The sequence below is a fragment of the Xiphophorus hellerii genome, chromosome 1 (assembly GCF_003331165.1).
Source record: "Xiphophorus hellerii strain 12219 chromosome 1, Xiphophorus_hellerii-4.1, whole genome shotgun sequence".
Taxonomy (NCBI): Eukaryota; Metazoa; Chordata; class Actinopteri; order Cyprinodontiformes; family Poeciliidae; genus Xiphophorus; species Xiphophorus hellerii.
The window spans coordinates 19,773,395-19,796,051 of NC_045672.1; the positions used below are offsets into that span (position 1 = coordinate 19,773,395).

Consider the following 22,657-nt stretch of genomic DNA (forward strand, 5'->3'; position numbering starts at 1 on the left):
AATGAACTTAACCTGCGGATCTATTTGTCCCGCACTAAAGCTCTAATCTCATAAGCAGAACAAATATGATTTGGAATCTGCTAAAAGCTTTAGGCAGTATCCGTCTCTTAATGAGTAAGTATTGATGTGGCAAGTAAAGGGTTACCTCTTAATAACAAGCATACATTTCTATTTTTACTCAAGTGTTTCATCTCTTCTCTTCTCCAAAGATTGTTCTAGAAAAAAACAATGAAGGTTACTTTTTAGGTTGGTTTCCAGTATAAATGTATGGCAACATTTTAATAGCCTACGATTTCTTTATCATAGCGTTCCCAAAGTATAAAATCCTTTCAAAGAGTTATCATATGAAGAATCTCCTACTGTTAAACCAGAGACTAATAAAGCATTGGCCTCGCCCACTTGTTATAGTTTATAAATTGTTGTTTCATTTGTACTTATTTTGAACACATATATATATTTTTTTTTGCGTAATTTTTTTCACAGAATTTTTATTACATTGTTAGCATTTTATAAATTAATAAGTAGAATAAGAGAAAAGAAAACTTTATAACAGGACTTTGTATTGCATAGTGAGAGTTTTACTATGAATTACATAATGCTGTTGAACATACTAGGTTGCCTGTTCTTTGAAAATACTCATTTTACACATTTATATGTCATGATGACATGCTGGAAACATATATATTTATATTCTTAAGGGCACTAAATGTTAAGTAGATAAACATTTTCAAAATACACTTTCTTCTATTTTTAGGAGAGAACTGTTGGCACCTCTACTTCAGATGCTGCTGCTGGGTGCAGAGAAATGTTTGTTTCCTCTGTTCCATGCACTACGGCGTGGCTAAGATGTACTCAAATGGCAGCCCTTAGGTCTTTTATTTTTAGAGTTACACAGGATCTTGACATTTCAGTTGTTTGCCTCATCCTTTTGTCGCATGGCGAAATCTTTCCACCATAATACAACAAAAGAAAATTCCCATCGGTTGCTCAACAGATTTCTTTGTTTTCTCTGAGTTTCAGGCAGCGTGTGTGTTTGTCTGCGTGTGTGTGTGCATGTTTTAACTGCTGAGTGCCGGATGTGCAGCGCAATAACATCTACCATAAATGGGGGCTAAATGATAAAGTGTGATAAATGAAACTGTTAGCATACACAGCCTGCAACCCAACACTGAATGAGGGTACGAACTAGTGATATGTATGTAAATATGAGACCTGATGGGAAGCCAGAGTGAAATTCCTGTAAAATAAAAGAGCTGCTTAGAGTGAGCTTATGAAAACAGCCTGGATACAATTTGTTCCATCTCTGCTTTTGGAGAACACAGAGGACACTTCCAATGAGAGACCTCATAAGCTCCACGTAGAGTATTGTGCTGATCCTACAGACTTAGAGAAGGCAAGACCCCATTTTCCTCTCACTTGACTCGACTTAATTAACCAGAATGAGTCAGAAGCAACATTCAGGATTAAGATTTATCCTTATGGGATTAGGAATTATTCCCTTTCTCTGTCTCTCTCCCTTGATGCCGCTCTTCCTCTCTGTTTATGGTTGACTTCAGTGCTAACTTCCTCCTCATTACTTTAATGATGCTTCTACTGTGAGTTTATGCTCGCGAGTGCGGTTAGCTTTTCGACTGCAGTTTGGGAATGCCGGGCAAAATACAAACTCATGCATGCAGACACACAGAATCAAACGAAAGCATGCATTATGCATGTGTGTTGTTGAGAAAAACAGGGGGTCTTGTCAAGAACATGCCAAAAAAATCACCAAAATTTTTCATAGCATGTGTCAAGTCTTCTTACTGCATAATGGATACAATTAAACATTCAGTTGCAAAATTGAATGTGAATGGAAAGCAATCTGAAGAAAAGCAGTTTTCCTCCACTGAAGTATCGGATGAACTCCCTACCTAACTGTAACACACTGGAAAAGAGTCTGACAAGATAGCTGTACCCAACCCCAGCTCTCTGCTTTTGCTTCAGATGCATTATTCATCTGTGTGCCAATTTGGAGGAGCCCTCCCAATCCCCCATTTGGCACCAAAAAAAAAAAAAAAAAAATCGAGAGGGAGACAGGCAGACGGCAGAACCAGAAGTCACAGCAAAAACGTCAAGGGAGAAAAGGAATGAGAGAGAAAGAGGGAGAGTGGGAAGACCAGAACAAAAGTATGAGTGTGAGTGAATAGCAGAAGCAGGAATGGCTGACTTTAAAGTTGCAATGTAGCGAAACATTTAAACAGGATTTCAAATGATCCAGGGATATTTTTCCGTGTAATGATATTCCTGGGTTGGTCTAAATGTGTCTCCATAGGGCAGATTAAGGAATGTTTTCAAAGTAAAGAAGAGTCCAGGAGAATAGAGCTGAAGAATATATGCTGACCCAGTCTTAATTTGACGTGTTGCTGGACAAACACTACCAAACACAGGGCAGTGCGCTTTTAGAACTACATCCCAACACCAACATTTCTTTTGTTCTTCACAGCTATCTCCAGAGTCAGCATTACATCACCTTCGTCCCTGCATCTCTCCCAATCGACCCCCACTACATCAGCAGCTGCTGAAGCCATCCACGCTGGGGCGGCCTGCCCCAGATTTAACCCCACTAACGTCCAGCATCTGTCCTGTCCAGGTTTGTTACCTGTTATGGCAGCGGTCTGTCACACACTTGGACTAGATCTCTTAAAAACATTACGGCAGAGCTAAAAATAAGTTGAGCACTCGTAGCAACACCTCCTCTTTTGTGTGTGTGTGGCAGTGGGGAGAGTATATGTGTGGGCTGGATCAGCAGGATTGCCGTTTAATCTGCCACCGTCTCCCCACAACGAGGCTCAGAGCTTTTAGACCTAACAGCTGGTTGGTTTAACCCCACCCCCTCCCCGCAGCCCCTTGTAGCTGCTGCACCTCTCTAAATACCAGTTTTCATTATTATTGCTGTGGACACCAACCATCACCACTAAACCCCACCTGCACACTCATCTCAAACTACTTTATCTCAAACCTGTGACATGATTATCACCATTTCGTGCCTTTCTCATCAACACTATCATTTCTACTGTAGTGTTATGAAACCATGGTAATGAATGCCTCTGCTGTTGCTGCTGCAAGGGGCGTTGGCTGCTCTGCTGAAGGATCTGTCAGACTCCGGAGCTGCTCGGAGGATTCGCCTGTCAGATTTGGCCTTATTTGTCAGTTTCCTGTGATTCCACTCCCTCAGCTTTGTTGTGTCACCAGTCGGATTGCTTCAGAGGGCTCCTGGGAGCTGCTAACACGGAGAGTATATGGCAGGCCTCGGAGCTGATCAACATCAGGTCAGTCTTCTCCAAGACAGATGGGATGCCTAGGCTCTACCTAATCTAAATGATAGAGATGATTATTTAAATAGCTAGAATTAAAGATGCAACGATGTTGTCACAACAATCAAACTCTATGTTGCACTGACACTGTAGCTTATTTAGCGTTAAAGGTGAATTTGTCAAAAATGCTTCAACTATGTCCATTAATACCTTGGTGTGCAAACAACTTACAATAAATCACTTCAATAAATGTTAACTTTACTTAAAAATGAACATATACAATGTTATAATTGTAGAAGAACCTATAAGCAAAGTCAATCTGCTTCAAAATTAACTCTGTCCCAGTTCAGAGGCTGTATCCTTGGGAGTGCTGACCCTTATGACCTCGAAGGCTAGGCCAAGGGAGGGTAAGTTGAAGGGTTGGTGATGAGGCGATATGGGACTCCATTTCAAGCAGAGAGAAGGATGTCATGAAAATGTAAAACGGCAAGTTTAGTCAGGGGGCCTGTGGAGACTGCATGAGGATTTGGGCATTTGGGGGAGGAGCTGTGTGGCTGGGATGCCTGCAGCCTTCCAGAGCACAGACCACCTATCCTTTTGCTGCTCTTGGTGCTAATTTTTTCTACCATTTTCACCACATTTTCTAAATGGTCAGGCCGAAGTGTCAAAATTGTTTCTCACAGCTGAAAGATTGTTGCTATGTCAATGATTAGATGAAGTCAACTAGATTTCTTAGATCACTTTTTTTTTAACCAATCTGTCTTTTTATCTAGGGGTACTTTGGGCATTATTGGTCATTTAGTTTTTGAATGATAATTTTAATTGAATTGGATGTCATGCATCACATTCTAAGTACATAAATTGAATTGTGGTGATTCCATTAAATAATTACAATGTATAAAATAACTCGTATGTTAAAAAAGTTTTTGTCACACAATTTTTTTCTTTTTCTATATAGTTCAAAACCTTATCCATGACACGAATAACAGCTCGGACTTATGACAGGTGGATAATTACGTCATGAAGCTGATGACTCTAGAATCCCGCTACTTCAAAATGTTCACATTCATAGGAACAATTCCTTACAAATGTCATGCAAACAGGATCACACGCATTGTACACGTGTAGACCCACGTGGCAGCACCAGTTCCCAGGTCTCTGGTGGCAAGTAATGTTTTCACACTTATGTGAGAGATTGCTATTTCTGCATGGAGCCAGATAACTCAATTATTCATCACGGATGCTGGCGCACTCGCTTTACCTCTGTAAGAATGGAGGCGGGGTGTGTCTTGCTCTGAGTATGTGCGGCTGACACTGTGTTTGTGCGTTGGAGAGAGCAGCTCACTTCGAACTGCTGACGCGCCAATGCCACACAGTGAGAACGCAAAGAGGGAAGGGGAGAAAAGGAAGAAGGAGCTGTCATAAACATGGCAATCAAAGGGATATGAAGCGGGAGGTGAGGATCAAAGAGAGAGAGGAGAGAAGGCGAGGAATTAGTTCCCTTATCTTCTCTCAAAGCCATCTGTGCAACTTCCAATCCTCTTGAGCTCAATCAACAGTTAGAAAGAAAAAGACTTTTTACATTCAAGAAAAAAAAACTAAATTTGATAGAGTTAAACCTTTATGCATGGGAAGGTTTTATAGACACCTTGTGGAATCTTAAGGAATAATTTTTTGATACTGATATTAACGCCACATGATCATTCTGGCCCAAGCAGTTATTTGAAGGTTGGCATCATTGGTGCCATCATGAATGCTGTGAATACCCTCAGTATTTTATTGATGCATATCAGAAAATCTCTCAGGTGCATGCCCTAATTGCTGTTTGGTTAAGTTTATTTACCAAATATTAGAATGGAGTCAAAGTCAGAACCCATAAAACACAAGCACAGATGAGCTGAACAGCTGCTAATATCACATGGCGCAAGTAATATATGTCCTTCTGTGAATTCATACATTTACTTTCATTACTGAAGTTTTGGCAGGCTTATTTTTCTTTTTTTTTTTGGTTTTTATCTTTGTAAAGTTAAGTTTACAAAGATAAACTTAACTGCTCACCACATTGAAGGGGTTTCAGGCATAGACAACTTATTTAAAGTCATGTCACAGCATCTTAAATGGATTGGTTGCAGACTTTGACTAGGTCATGTGGTGTGATTTATGATCATTGCTTGGCTGCATTAAACTTAGGCAGTTTAATACAAAACTTTTTAAAGAGTAGTTCCTTCAATTCCACCAATAGTCCACAGAATATTTTTGGGGATCATCGCTTTTGTTAGACTGCCAGGGCAGCTGTGGCTACAATTTAGTAGCTTGTCAGTATCAGTGTGTGAATGTGTGTGTGTGAATAAGCGAATGACTGAATATAGCGTAAAGCGCTTTGGGGTCCTCTGGACTTGACAAAGCAATATACAAGGACAGGGCATTTACCATTAAGATGCCCTTTTGACAAATGTAATACAGGCATTAGTATTACATTGCAAGTGGGACTGAAAAAAGAAAAAGAAAGAAATCTGTAAGAGGGCATTTTTTTCACAGTGTTTGTAGGTCAAAATCAGGTTAATGTATGGAAGATTGCTTCTTGTCTTAAAAAGGCCTAGGTCGAGCCTAAGTGTTGATTAATGCACTTTTATTGACTAAAGTGAGCCTGTCCCTGTACATTGTGTTAATTGGAAGACAAAATTCAGTCCTCAAGTCCCTGAAGTCAATCAACATGGGTAATTTTTTAAGTGAACATCTTATAAACTGATGACACAACTGTGGTTAGCCTCAAGCATTTCAGTTGTTTCTACAGGTTCAACTAATCCTAAAACTAATGAAACAGCAACATCACTATTAATTAATTCATTTTCTATGGCTGCCTGGTTTTGCAGGGTTACACAGGGGAACACAGTAACAAAAAGAACCACATTTTTATAAGGCAAAATGAAGAAACAACACCTTGGGGAAATATACACATGCATGGGGAAAACATGCAAACTCCATGCATCCCCTGGATGAAATTTACACCAGAAAGGAAGTGTGCCACCATGCAACCCAAACCAACTCTATAGTTTCCACAACAAGAGAAATTCAATACATAAAAGACAATGGCTGAGGCAGTAAGATGTGTGGATTTATTCTCACATCAATACAGCAAACCGAATGTCGGGTTTATTACCACTCACTTAGCCACAGACCGTTGGACCGTAGAGTGTAAAGGCCGACGTTCAGCATTAAGTTCACAGCTGCTCAGTGCTGCCCCTGGAGCCAATTTATCACCTCTGACACCATATGGAGCTAAAAAAAAAGTCATCAGAAAGCACACTGCATAAAAATGGCCTTTAGGCAGAGACATTATGTCAACATATGCACATACATATTGTACATGCAAACCCAAACAAACAATAGAGACAGGATTATGCACAGACAAAATAAATTCACACACAACACCGTCTGCATAATTTAAGCATTCCCCGCATTCTCTCACTAATGAAAGAACACAAAATAATGCACATACTAGACCAACACAAAACTCTAATACAGTTGTTGTGTATCTCTCAAAGATACACAATCTTTAATCTTTAGGGCCAGCAGTATATGTGAGTGATTTATTTTGAACGATTCCCTGCGGGCTGCCCTTATTTCCCTGGGGACAGCTTTTGTGAGCCAATTGGTGCTGGTACATGTGTAGACACTTCCATGCAACTGTTTACGGCAGCAGCACTGACCCAGAGGCTCTTTGCATCGCTTTCACATTATGCAAAGCTCACAAACATTGCGACTTTAGGTTAAGGCATTTACTGTATAAAAACATCTAATACACACGCAGACAGACTTAATTTACAGAGATGCCACACACATATGCACTTTAATCTTTAGGGCCAGCAGTATCTGTGAGTGATTTATTTTGAACGATTCACTGCGGGCTCTTAGAGGATCGAGCCGGTGCTCAGCATGATCATACCACTCGCTTTCTGTGTCAGCAAATTACAAACCCACCCCCCTGGCTGAAATTTGACTGACCGCACATGTGTGCTTGCAAGCAGCCTAGTGAGGGACAGAGAGAGCGATAGATGTTGACTTATGAGGAAAGAGGGGGGGACATGGGAAGAACAAACTGGCACTGTGATGAGTGTGTACTGTAAGTCAGCATCCTGTCTGCTGAACACAACGCTGTGGTTTAGGGTGAATCACTCTCTGCACTTGCAAGCATGCATCCATTCTGAAATGGCTCTATAAATGTAGCGCAACTTATGCTAAACTGACTTGCAAAAGTATTCATGATTTTTTTTTTTCAAATTAAGTCACCGTATGATGACAAACTTTAATGGATTTGAATGTATTTTTAATTAAAAATGTGTGTCCTGCACTTATTTTTATATGTGCAGGATATATATTCAGCCCTCTTGAGATGATATTTTGTATGAACCACTGTTAGCAGCAATTACAGATGCAATTCTTTACGGGTGCATATCTGTCGGCTTTGTACAAATGGACTAAAAATCTTTGCACTTTTGTTTAGCAAAATAGCTCAACTTTGTCCAATTGGATGATGAGTGTCTGTGAACAGTATTTTAAGTCTTGCCATAGATTCTTGGCTTTATATAAGGACTTTGACTGGGCCATTTCAATATGTGTACATGCTTTGATCTAAACCATTTCATTAAAGTCTTGGCTGGATGTTTAGGACCCAACAAGAATGTGAACCTCTGCCACAGTCTCAAGCAAAAAAGCATCTAACAGATTTTGTCTGGTATTTAACTCCATTATTCTTATCATCAGTTCTGACTAGTTTCCATGTATCTGCTAAAGAAAAGCATACCAACAGTATTTTGCTGCTATCACCATGCTTTATTATAGTAATGGTATGTTCAGGGTGATGTCCAGTCTTAATTTTTTGCCATGTGTCGTGTTGATTGTACGCCAAATAGTTCAGTTTCGTTTTTATCTGATCATGGCATCTTCTTCCAAAAGATCCAATTCACGGTTTGTAGTAAAGCATATTAGGTATCAGAATTAAAAGGGCTAAATATCAGTGTTTTCCACATTTTTCAGATCTTTATTTGTAATAAATTTTGAAAAGCCTGCATTCTTTTCATCCCACATGCTCTGTAATGCACTAGCTTTAGTCGATTTATCACATTTGCGTCTCAATATAAATTTATGGTTGGGCTATGAAGGCACTGTAAGTTTGTTTTCGGGTGTTACACATTTTAACAAACCCTAGTCAAAGCAAAACAGACCTCAAATGTTCAGCAGAAACTGAGCTCTGACACAACAAAGTCTCAAAGCTTGACACACCCTCAACCGCCACACTACCATCTTCCATTCACCGCCTTGTTCTTAGTATCATCCAGATGGCTGTGTCTAATTTCACTGGATGCTCCATTTCCATTTGAAAGGTGGTTAGTGCCCATTGAGCAACGTTATCGTGGCTCTGCAGACACAGAGAGCCTCTACTGCTCCTCCCCAGTCGAAGACGGAGAAGCCATCGATTTGATTCAGTCTTAAAAGCCAGGTCAGCCTCAACAATGGCGGCTTATGGAAAAACCATTACCCCTGGTGAATTCTGAAACGTTAACCTACATACATGTTTCCCCATCACTCTCCTGCCTCTCTGACTATCCTACACAACAGCACAGATGGAGAAAGCTCTGTGGGCTGCTTGTCAATGGACTCTGAAGGCTCCTCTCTTGGTGAGTCACTCTGCCTTTCTTTACACTTCTTGTCCAAGGCCACCTACCATACACCTCCACTCCGGCACAGCTGCTGCCAAGTTACTACGCATTCTCATCCACTCACAACCTCAGAAACAGCAGAAAAGTCACAGATAACAAATCTCACCATGCTGAAGTGCTTGTTGCTATAGTAAAAAATGACATTACCTGTAGCTCCTTAAAGCTGTAACCCATAAATGTTAGTTGGGATATCATTATGTCATGTCAGTTGTCTTTGTCAAGTAATGTAATATTGAGAATGAACTATTCTTGTTACAGCAATTTAGGTTTTCTGCTTGTATGTCAATGAGAAAATACAATGAGTGACTTCTTGATCACAGTCACCAAGCAAAAATAGGAAAATCCTTCATTTCATATGAACTGAAAGGCAAGCAGAGCTACAGTATCATTAACATCTGTTTTATGTTATAATGTTTTGTCAGAGGGCTGCACAGTGGCGCAGTTGGTAGCACTGTTGCCTTGCAGCAAGAAGGTCCTGGGTTCGATTCCCGGCCCGGGGTCTTTCTGCATGGAGTTTGGATGTTCTCCCTGTGCATGCGTGGGTTCTCTCCGGGTACTCCGGCTTCCTCCCACAGTCCAAAAAACCATGACTGTTAGGTTAATTGGTCTATCTAAATTCTCCCTAGGGGTGTGTGTGTGTGAATGGTTGTTTGTCCTGTATGTCTTTGTGTTGCCCTGCGACAGACTGGCGACCTGTCCAGGGTGTACCCCGTCTCTCACCCGGAATGTAGCTGGAGATAGGCACCAGCAACCCTCCTGACCCCATTGGGGACAAGGGTGAACAGAAAATGGATGGATGGATGTTTTGTCAGTCATATACAGTGGCAACACAGAAAGAAAGGCGTAGTTTTATATATATATACAGTATATACAGCAGTGTATATTTTTTTCTTGGCACCACAAAATAAAGTTGCATAGTTGCCAGGTGTACCAGCACCCTGATGGTCCACAAAGCAACTTGCACAATCTGTGTACAAATTGACAGCATGTAGTGTCAATTTGTACACTACAAATCTTTTCATGCTAATGAAGTGCGTGTCCAAGATGCTGATGCAGAAGTGTATAAACGTTTTGCCATGTTTGAAAGTGCAGTTTCTTTCATAATTAAAAATGGAAACATGATTACTTTCAGATAATTTTTTTCCTTAATTTCTCAACAATGTACAAACCATCTAACGTAGCTGTTAAAGCCTAAAAGTATCTGTAAATTATTGTAGACTGGAAACAAAATTGTCTCATTGTCTTATTAAAAGAAAAGGCAAACTGTTTCCTAATTTAGGGATGGATTGTTCTGTTTTTTGTGTCAGAAAAAAAACTTCAGTCTCTATATTCAGCTAAGTATAGTAAATCAAAGTACCCAAGTCTGATTTTGAGTAGAAGTCGCTGGAAGGTTTGACTTAATATGGTATCAAATTAAAGCCAAAAAATGTGGTAAATAAAATATGAATACTATATGTTGTAGTCTCTATTTTCCACTGTAAGCAGATTTCAATTTATCAGTGAAAATGTCACCTGAACCACATGAACTTGAACTGGCTCCTGGTCCAAAGAGTTGATTTTTTTTTTTTTGTATCTGAATTCGAATTGAAGCTGTACTTACTATCAAATTCAATTAAAAGCAAAAAATGTAATTAAGAATTTACATTTACATCTTAAGAAGATTTTAATTTCCTAATATTTTTTCTGAAAGGGCTCAGATTAGTGAAAATTTCACCCTAACATGTTTAATACATGCATATGTGTATACACTGCCTGAGTTGACTAACCAAATTTCCGTAATTAAAAAAAATATATGTATGGGGGCCACACAAAATCATTCTAAGGGCAGCTGTTTTTGCTCCCTGACTTATTTTAAGCACTCACAACATTAGAACCAATAAAAACGATATCCTGTGTAGAGTGTGAAAACACGACATCACATATAATTTTTTAGAGACATCGATGTTCACCATGGAAGAAGTTAATGAAATGAGTAGTGGTTCCAGACTCTGACCTGCTGGCCTTGCTGGTTTGATGAGCTACATGTTTTCCACTGTCAGTTGGGTTTATAAAGGTCAAGAGGGTGCTGCTAATTTAGTTAGTGCACAATTTGGTTAATTGGGTTTGCAAAGATTTCACGACAGTGACCATAATGAGAGATTCAGTTTGCTATTGATCAGAGGAGCGAAAGAAGGCCGAGTGTCTGTTCGGGAATGATGATTTTATTAAACAAGTGCAAGCACATACTGTAAAAAAGCAAAAAAAAACAAAAACAAGCAGTGCATATGTGCACAAGTCTGTTAATTTACATAAAGACTAAGTGAATCTGTTCAGCGGAGACAGAGGTGTGCAGTTTGGCCATCAAATCAAGGGCAAAATGTGATAGTTTTTTTTTTTTTTTACAAAAACACCAATCTGCTTTCATGAGAGCACATGAAAAGAAGAAAAGTGTGCGAGAAGAAAAAAAAGACAGAAATCGCTTGGGACTGCAGTTCTTTCATGTAGAGGTGAATACATACAGAATAAAATTAAATAATCAAAAATAGCCTTAAAAATAGCTCCTAACTCACTAATATTTTTGTACAAAAATAGAGGATGCTTCATGTTCTTCAGTATTTCTTTTTTTTACACAATGACTGTTCTCATATGTATAGTATAGGTATAGATGTATGATAACATAAATATGCACAATCTTGTATGGGATGCCCCAAAATATAAATGAACCACATACAGTGTTCCACAATGCAATGTGGAAAAGCAGTTGTCTGTGAAATGGTTGCTATCTTCAGGCTTTTGATGTGCAGCTTGCTTCCACAGCTATTATCTGATGGTGGCTTCGAGCAACCTGCAAGGTGTTGAGTGGGGTGGGGGGTTGCACGGCTCTAAAGCAAGACATTTTCAAGGTTTTCAGACACCGAGCAATCTCAACTCCAGTTGTGTCACCTCGCTTTCTCGCTCAATATATTCAGCTACCTCCTAAAATAGCTCAGGGTTTCTCTGACACCAGGCTCTTGACTTAACACAAAGGTACACGGAGAGCATGGGTGCAGAAGGAGAGACGGAGTAAAAAAAGAGGAAACTATACATCAGTGCAAACAAACCACAAGAAACCAGCTGCAAAATGTGGAGAAGACTGGTGATGATTTTAGTGCCTTGCACAAAATGTTCACACCATGGAAACTTTATCACATTACAGGCACAAAGTTCAGTATATTTTATTTGGGTGTTTATCTGATAGACCGACACATAATGGTGCATGTTTGTAAAGTAAAAGGAAAATAATAAATTGTTTTCATTTTTTTTTTTTTACAAATACAAATCTTGACATGAAAGTTATCGGGTTGAATGTAAAACCTTTTGTGCGTCACACTGCAATGAACACACCATTCCCAGAGTTAGACATGGTGGTGACAGCATCGTGCTGTGGGGATGTCTTACTTTAGCAGGACATTCATTTTGACAGGAAAATGAATGGAGCTAATCACAGAGCAATCCAGGTAGAAAATCTGCTGGAGGTTGCAAAAGTCTTGAAACTGAGATGGAGAAATTTCCAGGAGGAAAATAATGCTAGACAAGCAGGTAGAGCTACAATGGAGTCAAAACACATTCATTAGTACAAATGGAACAGACAAAGTCTAAACCTGAATTCAGTTGAGAATCCGTCAAGACTTGATCATTCCTGTTCTTCTGCGGATCTGATTGAATTTAAGCTGTTTTGCAAAGAAAAAATGGCAAAGCATTTTCTCTCTACTATATTTCCAATCTCACATAGTGAATTGAATTGACCTTTCTGTTGTTTTTGTTTTGTTACCGCGGTAAATTATTTTTAAAGCTGAAGACAGCCTCTGGAGTGGAGTTCAGATGATGTGATCTCTCTTTCCACAAGCTCCTCTTATTAAGGAGTACCACTAAAAGCCTGAGGATTCTCTTACTAAACCAATCAATACGGGATCTGCCTTGCCGTCATCCCCCGAGCCCTGGACTCCACCCTCCATTCTTCCTTTAACTTTCTCTGTCCCCGCAGCTTCTCTCATTCATGGTGAGCTCAAGCTGGGGCTGAGACTTTTTGGCGAGCACTCTTTGATCAAATAAACCCAAGACAGATCTGATACCAAACGCCTCACCGTCCCAGACACCTCATGAGGTGAAACAGGTGAGACGAGTCCTCTGAGAGTGCAGAGCATAGCGGCGAGCCACGTTATAATGAATAAATAAAGGGAGCATTCAGCATGACTGCTCCACTGTCATCTTTGAGTGCAGAAGCTGATCCTGCATCAGCAACACCTGTGTGACTGTCAGAGGAATCGATAAAACAGTTAAGGTTGGAAAGGTGAACTAGACAACCAGCTTCTGTGCCTCCAACAGAAACAAAAGTTTATACATTTAAACCGTCTTGGACAAAACGCTCAGAAATGTGCAGAAACATAAACCTACGGTTTATATTCTACAATATGAATTTGTCAGAATATCTCAAATTCTATAAAGTAATCCTAAATTAGCCAATCAAACACACACCTAGGATATTTGCAACGATGTCATACAAATTACCCACCAGGCATCTTGGAGAACAAAAAAAACGATAACACATGCAGGAATATTGGAGAAAGATAGTTTTAGTTTGCTGAATATTTTACAGCAGTTTTATAACCAACAGAGTAACACTTTAACTTTCTTTATTTAACTACTGACAAAGGCTTCTGGCCACCGGCTTTTATTTTGAAAACCTACAACAAATCAATAAGCTACCTTTATCTAAGCCAAGCACCAGCTTGGTGATGTTCAAAATCAATGATCCACTGTTCTTTCAGGCAATATAACATTAAAAGCAACAAACATTAATGATAAATAATATGAGCAGACATGGGCATGGTGTCCAGCTGAATCATGTAAATCATCCCATGCTATTTTAGGACAACCACAACATTTTTGTTTTGATAACTCCTCTGTTTACTCATCTTGATTTCTGATTACGACCAATAAATTATAGCATTTTTCATCTCATATCTTTGTCTTTGATTGCCATAATTTACAGCAATTCAGAAGCTTAATTTTTCTTTCATTTCAACAGCAGTGCCTGGTTATTACTCTGTTCTGTTGTACAGCGAGGCAGACAGGGAGTTAGCTGATGTACTTTTGCAAAGACCTTTTGTTGAGCAATCTTTGCTCTACAAAAGATCACACTCCTTACCACTATTACAACAGAATAGCTACTAGATCCTACCTGGTCTGATGAGACAATCCCCCTCCCCCCCTGCGTCTCCATTCTCCTGAGTATACTGAAAGAGTGATGGATACTGGAATAAAGTATAGGACAGCAGGAACATCACAAATTATGGATAAGACCAAAAAGAAACTGGTCTTATCCAGTTTCTTTTCTTTCTTTTTCCAGTGTTGACAACAACACTGAAGGACCTGTAGGAACAAGGTACTGGTTCTGTTCTACATGTATGTATTTGCTATATGACTAAGCTAAGGAGTAGGGCTATAAGACACAAGGCTTTTGTTGTTCATCAAAAAACATGCCTGTCTGGCTACAATCTCCCCAAGCTTTGACCAAATTCACAGAAGAATAAATTCATAAGAGGGAAACTTAAGTTTGGGAGTGGAATAGCCATAGTCCAGGGCTAAATACGACAAAATGTCTGTGGTATCACCTGAAGAGGGCTTCAAACGAGAGGTGTTCTCTCATTTTCATTTATTTAAACTCTTTTCAAATAAAGTAGGAAAATACAAGTAAGTGAAGATGTGGGATGCTGATAGATTCCTACCGAAGAAGACTGAATGCTAAAATTGAATGAAAAGGTTCTTCAACAAAGTACTAGTACAAGAGTCTGCCCTTTTATGCAACCAAGTTGTTGCAGCTTTTTTGTGTTTGTATCCTTCAAACAGATTTCTTTATTTTTCTCCTGAATTGAACAAGCTATATGTCAAATTAAATATAAAAAGATTCGAAGTATTTTGCTGAATTCTACAAGGTCAAAAACAGTTGTGAAAGCCACTGTTGGCATTTGTTAAGGCTATGTGTATTACCCTAAATGTTATAAAGTGTAAAATAATGCTGAAACATTGCAATGGACTGGTGACCCTTCCAGGGTGTACCCTGACTCTCACCCAATGACCACTCTAGTGTGTTTAGATAATGGATGGAGGAAATATGCTGAAACACACTGGCACTCTTAAATGAGTGATTTAGACTGGTTTTGTAACATGCTTCCTTGTCTTGAAGAGAGAGCGCGCAACTTTTTTTTTCTTTTTTTTTTCTTTTTGAGGAGAATGCGGATGTGACATAAAGGATAAAAAAAGAAGCAGCAATTGAGAGGAACATCCCTCCCTGCTAATGAGATCCCGAAGGTTTGCTCTGATTGCGCAGATTAAACTGTTTTGGGGAAAAACACTTCTCCACCCACAGTGAGTGACAAACTTCGAGTATGAGTACGCCGCTCTGAAAACATTCGTCCCCACTTGCTGAGCTGTGTCTGTGAACCTTTTGCTAGCATGCTCCGAACACTGAATGGAGCAAATTCAGCTACGAAACCAAGAGTGACGTGAACAGAGTGTCATGGATTCACAGTGCCGAGGTCAAGGCAAGTCAAATATCCTAAGGCTTATATGTACAAAATAGATTTGCTTAAAATAGAGATTTTGCACACTCCATCCTGCAGAACTAAACAAATGTCAGAAATTATAATCAAGATCCAGCCCACTAAGAGGGAAAAAAAAAATGCTTTTTGAGTTTGACTTTTTTGACATATCAAGCCCCCACTATGGGTTTTGGTCTCTTTTTCTAAAGAAAATGCTATATGTATGTTTAGTTTCATGTTGACATACAAGCTATCAGTGATACAAATTATATTTTCAACAAAATGCTAAGAGGACTTTCTGAACTATTCAGCTGCCCTGTAAAGTAACACTTCAAATTGAGAATTAAAGTGATCAAATTTTCTGGATATTTGATTTAAAGTGTTTGCCTAAACCTGCAACATTTTTGGAAAAACCTTGAGCACATTTTGGAAATACCTTCAGAGTCCCAGCTGATCTTTACCTCACTTTCTGAAATCTTGTCAGTTTGTTACACCCCAATCATAGAAATATATATATATAAAAAAAACTGTAATTACAGCTACACCTTTTCTGCCTAAATGCAAAGTCACTGCTCAATGCTCAAAAGCTGTCTATGTTTTTGAAGCTAGTAGGGTTTACAAACCAGTAGCCAGGTGAAGCAATATTGAACTATTGCTTCAGTAGTTTTAGCTCTGAGGCTAAAACTATTGAAGCCACAGAGCTTCAATAGTTTAGGGTTAGGCAGCAGAAGACGTGCAGCATCATCTGTGCTACCTTAAGTACAACAGCAATGTTCAGAGGAAGAATTATTTAATGTTCCTACACCACAAGTGCATCCCAAATTAAGAAAAAGGGGTGGGGGAGATAACAGCATAACTATGTAAATCATCGCCACCACTTTGCTTTATTTACTCCACTCGCTTCTGTATGGAGTTGTGTTCAGAGTCGTTTTGCTGAAACGCCGCTCAGACACCAATCAATAGTTATGAATTACAGTGCTACTGCTTTTATGGCAACCGATTGCCACTCTGAGCCTGAAACGTATTTAGCTCAGATCGAGACAGATAGTGAACTGACACAGAACCCGACAATTAGAAAGAAGCATTCAAAGCAACAGCTGTCAGAGTATAAAACTAGAGATTTTTTTACATTTTCACATGTTGAAGAAACAGGAATAATTCTTTATTTTTTATGCTTCAATGTTTCTTCTTTTTTGTTGATTGGTACACAGAAATAAAGAACAGAGAGTATTTTAACAAACTGAGTTTTGCAGTCTTTAACAGAGAGTATTTTAACAAAACTGAGTTTTGCAGTCTTTAACCCCTTGTTAACAGATCCATGGCACTAATGCTGGATGGCAGGCCAGTTTGAAGCTCCGCACTCCCAAGCCCGGGCCAGGGCACATCTGTCCGGCTGACTGGCCAATTTACATCGCCCTGTGGTCTCTGCGCTATCCCACGTTCACAAATAGACAGCTGACACGTACACAAGCATGTGAACGTGCACACTGCAAGGATTCATGGACCATTTACTCTGTGATCTGTGAAGCTCACATCACAATTTTGCACCTTTTACAAAGAACCAAAGGCCATGGACAATTGCTGACATTTTCAAAACCCTCAATGTGCTCAACGTGCACTTTACTCTTCTCTGTTTGGCAACCCGATGACAATTCAGAGATGATGTATTATTTAAAGAAGAATAACGTGAGAGTGAATGAAACTGGCAATCTGCATGCAACAGAAGTGTGAGCAGAAGGCTACAATAGTGTTTTGGCTGCATTAGAAATTAGTACGATGTGAAAAAAAAGATGATTGTGCACAGGGAGGGGAGTATCGGAGTGTAGGGGAGTGCTTCCTGGAAAGGAAAGATGCATTCTCAGTTTCTGATTAGCTCACCACGTTTTTGGGAAAAAACGTGGTGCTTTCAAGCATGTACTTTCAAGAAACATTTACATTTAAAAGAAGTTTATTCATCTTGACACATTTAGGAACAACTTGAAACACATAAATATCTTTCAAAACTGTTAGAGAAATGAACCAGTTCCTTTGTTATTTCACATTTCAGGGCTGTGGACCACCTAGGAAGAACAAACCAAAACAAAGTTGTTACTATCACTATCTTAACAAGAGTCATGAGCTTAAAAAATACAAAACACTTCCTTACTCAGTTTTGCAAGTGTTTTTACACAGTGACTACTGCAAAGTTGACAGACTTTCAGATCAACCATGTGATGTTGACAGATGTTAATTATAATGTGGCCACAACAAGCAATGTGACAACCAGGGATAGTCCATCCTACTGAGTGGAGCTGTCTTAACAGAAAAAAAAGATTGATTTGCTTAAAAAGAATAGTTTTCATGCTTTGAAGTGATATTGTGCAGTAACCTAGTATTATATCTGTGTGTTAGTAGGAAAGAGAAGAAATCCTCAGAGAGAAGAAAGGCTAACATTTAGTTTGAAAGGTGGCCCTGCTTTGAGTTATTTTAACTATTTATAGCAACTCACACTCAAAATGTTCATATACATGGGATACAATGTTATATTAGCATATTTAACACCTATTGTTACTTTTTTTTTTTTTTTTTTTTTTTACATTTTCTCATCTGAACTGTGTTATTGTTCAAAGTTGCAGAGGTTATGGTTGACCAATTATAGATCCTGTAAAGATAATTTGCAAACAATCACAACAGTGAAGCAAGTGATCTTTGATTCAGTTGCACAAATTACAGCTTGATGACAAATTTAAAAGATTTTCTTACTCTTGGCTACCAAAAAGCAGACTGGCAAGTCCCAGCTTGATACAGCTGAGTGTCGACCTCCAATGACATAAACCTAGCAACTGCTTACAGTGGAAGTGTAGACAGTTAATATTTGCTAGTATAGTATTGTATCCCTCAGATAAAATGTTATATTGTAGTAGTTTAAGTGGCTTTGCTAACAGTTAAAATGTGGTCTGTTTGGTTAGTTGCTATGTGGCTTTCACACCCAAAGCAGCATGCCCTGCTGAACTTGATGTAGGACTCAGTGAACCTTGATTTCTCCAGTATAGTTCCATGTAGCACATGAGAATAACAGTAGTGTATTATGGCTATGATTTATTTATGTTATGTTATGAAAATGAGTTTGTCTCGTCTTACAATTTGTAATAGGAAGGAGCTTCATTTTCACACTTAATTGCTACTTTCTGCTCGATCAAGAGCAGTTTCATAGATATATTTTATGTTGACTGGCCGTGTATCACAATCAAAGTTGGGATTTGTTCAACTTTGACCCCTGCACGCAGCGGGTTCCTCACATGCAACACAAATGAACAGGTTTTTGAGCACAGTGCCACTGGAGTTGTGAATTACATCATTTTCATGCAAACTCAGAGCAACATGACATCTGTCTACAACAAATAAGGGAGCCAAAACGGATAATTACTCCAGAGAACCATGTTTCAAAATATCTGAACTATCCCTTTAACCTTGAAAGGAGAATTAACAGAGTATGATTTATGTGTGGCTGGTTCCAGCGGCTCGCAGCTGGAGCCTTCCTGTTTGCGTGTTATCTCTGTGTTTGCTTGGCTTTTCTCCGGCTCCTTCTGCAGTTTTAAACAAGCGTGCTGCGCTAATTAGTCACTCTTAATTGATGTTTAGCAACATCTCTACGTTCACCTTGCAATGCATTGTCTGCTGAGATAAGCTCCAGCTTCCCACAAACCTGAAGAGCTTAAGGCTGATAGGGAAAGATAGTGAATGAATTAGCAATTTTATTTTTTCAAAAAATCTTTTGGATCTCGTCTGACAGGTCGCCTGCTCCGAGTCCCAAGTGCCCAGAAGTTGTTGGCTTTGCAAGTCGGTCCGTTTTTAACAGACATAGGATCTGGAGTTGGCCAGGGTTCAGACGTTGTGCACCTTGAGATGAATAGTTGATGCCATTAAACAGGGCAGGGGACAGGAATGGAAAACAACGCCTCTGTTAGTTTGGCTCTAAAGTCTTATGCAGACGAATCAAAACAAATCTGGCAAATAAACGGTACAATTCCGGTCATCACAGAGAGAGCAACAAGAGTTTTACAGTATGTAGCAACTGTAACGGGTTGAACTATTATCACTCAGTTTATGGTTTATCACATTGAAGGAAAAGGTTTTTTTGTCTGACTCCAAGCTTCTATAAAAATGTAAATAAATACCAAAAATTCTTAAAAGTGTGGCATGCATTTTTATTTGGCTATTTTTCCTTTGATATTCCCAAATAAAATAAATCTAATCAATTACCTCCAGAAGCCACCTACTTATCAAATAGAGTCCACCTGTGTGTTACTTAATCTCAGTATTAGTCGTTAGCTAGTAAACAGCATCACAGCGATCAAGGAGCCCAGCAGACAGGTCAGGAACGAAAATGTGGAAAACACATCGCAGCAAAGATGCACAAATGAACTACAGAGTATTTCTGTAGGATGAAACGTTGTAAAGATGGAAGCTGAATAAGACGAGGAGGAAGGAGCACTCCTGGCTCGTCACCTTGAGTGCATCAGCATTTGTACTTCGCCTGATGAAATATAACTACCTGTTCTATCACCCTCAACTGAAGGCCCGACTCCATCTTAAAAAGTAGTTCCTCGTCCCCCAGGCTTTTCAGTTTGATTTTGCTTGATGTTTAATATCAGAAATGATCTGTAAATATACAGCTGTAAAGTGGAGATGGTTTAGTTTTGTCACTTTGTGGAGAAATCGAGTGCAATGTGTGGGTGGGCAGGCTGCAAACATAATTTCTCAGGAGTCAAACAGGACCTGGAGCTCTTTCACAATTTTTTTTTATTTTTTAAGACAAGATAAAAGAGTTAAGCACCTCTCGTCAAAACACATTTGTCAGGATTGGGGAGCAGCCTAATCCAGTTCAGCCAGAATATTTACGGCGCATCAGATTAATACATGACGCTTCAGTCTGGAGTACCGGTGCTGAACTTGATCATGTAAGCTGAAAAGCCTCTCCCACCTCGGTGTGTGGTGTAATTCTGGGCATCGCTCCTCAGTAAGGCAGGTGAACAGGCCTCAGGGGTGACCCTACTGCTTAAGTCAACACAATGAGTGTAATGAGGTGAGCTACACACACACACCCACCCCTACCCACACACACACACACACGCACCCCTACACAGCAGAAGGAGACCCTTGCAGCATAGTAAGTGGATTTTTATTCATCTGCATGCACTGGGGCTCATGTGGAAGTTCTTCTTACACCCACACCTACATTTTTAGCAAAACAGTGTGCATTGTATGATTTTCACCAAAAATAAGAAAAGAAAATCATCCAGATCAACATCAGGACAGAAGGACGACCTAAATTTAAACCCAGTGTTGGTAATTTGGGTAGATTTTGGGGTAATAATCCAAAATGTCACATATAAAATGGTAAAAATTTAACATGAACTGCTATGACTCTTTGAGATGTGTGCATCATTTCTGCAGGCATCACAGCCAGAGTCCATAATTAATCAGCCCAAGTGTGAGAGCAGGACTGGTGGCTTCCTCTTATCAGCGCGGACACCAACCCACGCCCTCCGGGCCATCATTGGATTAATGATGAGTGTCTGTGATAGGAGAAGCCCCCTTACAAAGGCTGTATTAATTGGCCACTGAGGCCGCTGTGTGGAACACATGTTCACTCTAATCAAAACTTTAAAGAGACACGACGGACCCCGCAAACCCCCCGCTGAAGCGCCCTGCATGGCGTTCAACCCCGAGGATGTGTGCGCGCACCACGGTGAAGTACCGGCGTGCCCATGGGCTGAGCGCACTATTTCTTCCATTTAGCAGCCGCTTTTACTCGCGGTTGATCTACCGATTGCGTGCACTTAAAAAAAAAAAGAAGCATATCAAGGATTGATCAGACAGGTGGAATCGATGTAGTTGGCAGTAATGTCGAGCGATTAGAGGAAACAAGAAGCCTTAAACTCTCGTGTTAACTCTTATATTAAGAGATGCGATATCGGCTACTCACCCGCCCCGGGTGGTGTTAGAGGAGCATCCCGGTCTTTCACGGACAGCTCTTCGGATGAGTTCTCCTGGGACAGCGCGCCTTGATCCTCACTACCATTCTCCGTAACGCTCCTCACAGCCTCCCTTTACTCTCCTCCTCTTGCATCACGTTTAAAAAAAATGTTTAAAAAATTCAACAAAATAATAAACCGTTGCATACCCAGACGGGATCAGCCTTTAATTATCGTTTGCAGCCGTCAGTCTCTATGCGAGCAGGGCTGAAGTGACAGCAGCGGATTTCTATTTGAGGGGATGCTGACGCGCAAGCGGAGGGGCTCGCCTCCTGCCTCTTTCATCTGGCTCCATCAGCTCTCCGTTAAGAACACCATGTGACTTACATCGCTGTCAAGGCTCATCCAGGAGCTGCTTTAATTTCCTGTTGAGACTTTCAAAATAAAAAGATGTAAGCATTATGGTATAAATCTAAATAGCCGCAACCGTTTAGTTTGTATTTTACAAGCATGTTTTACTGTATTTGTTTATTTAATTTTTATAAAAGACTAATATACATATTCTAATGTTGTTTTATGGAAACGTTTAACTGTTGCAGTGACTGTGTAAGAGTATTAACAAACTGAGCACCTTATTTAAAAATGTACTTTTTGTGGAAAAAAAATAAAATAAAATAATCTCACAAAAATTACAACACTGAACATGTATTGTAATTTTTAAAACACATGTTCAGGTGGAAGTACGTCCTTATATAAGGTCTGGAACTGCTGTCTGATTCAAAAGGATTAGATGTGATGTGTGATTTATTTAATTTCTTATATTGGATTAAAATTTTATAGCTCAGGTTTGACTTAAGTTCATTAATTCTTGCACTCTCGGATGTTTCGATAAGTAATACTTTTGCTTATTTGTTCTATATGTGTGCTTATTTACCCAATAATTAAAATAAAACACACACACACCCACACACAAAAATCACATTATGATAGATGACCCTTAAAAGAGGTCTGATGAATTGGGCAAAGCTGAACTGTGACATCAACTTATAACTGCAAACTAACTGGTTAACATAACAAAACTGACCACTTTTCCTCACTTTGTTCTTTGCCAACTTGTTATTCTTTTTGAG

At 39.5% G+C, this 22,657-nt stretch overlaps 1 protein-coding gene across 2 annotated transcripts in view; it reads right to left on the bottom strand.

The window, feature by feature from the left end:
* Positions 1-22,035, bottom strand: part of LOC116728311 (uncharacterized) — a 54,705-nt gene extending 32,670 nt beyond the window's left edge. The window contains exon 1 of one of the 2 annotated variants that reach the window (XM_032576340.1): positions 21,539-22,035. The gene's annotated coding sequence lies outside the window, so the exon portion shown is untranslated. The remainder of the gene's footprint in view (positions 1-21,538) is intronic. The other variant, XM_032576331.1, reaches the window with a different exon arrangement.
* Between the last annotated feature and the right edge of the window lie 622 nt (positions 22,036-22,657).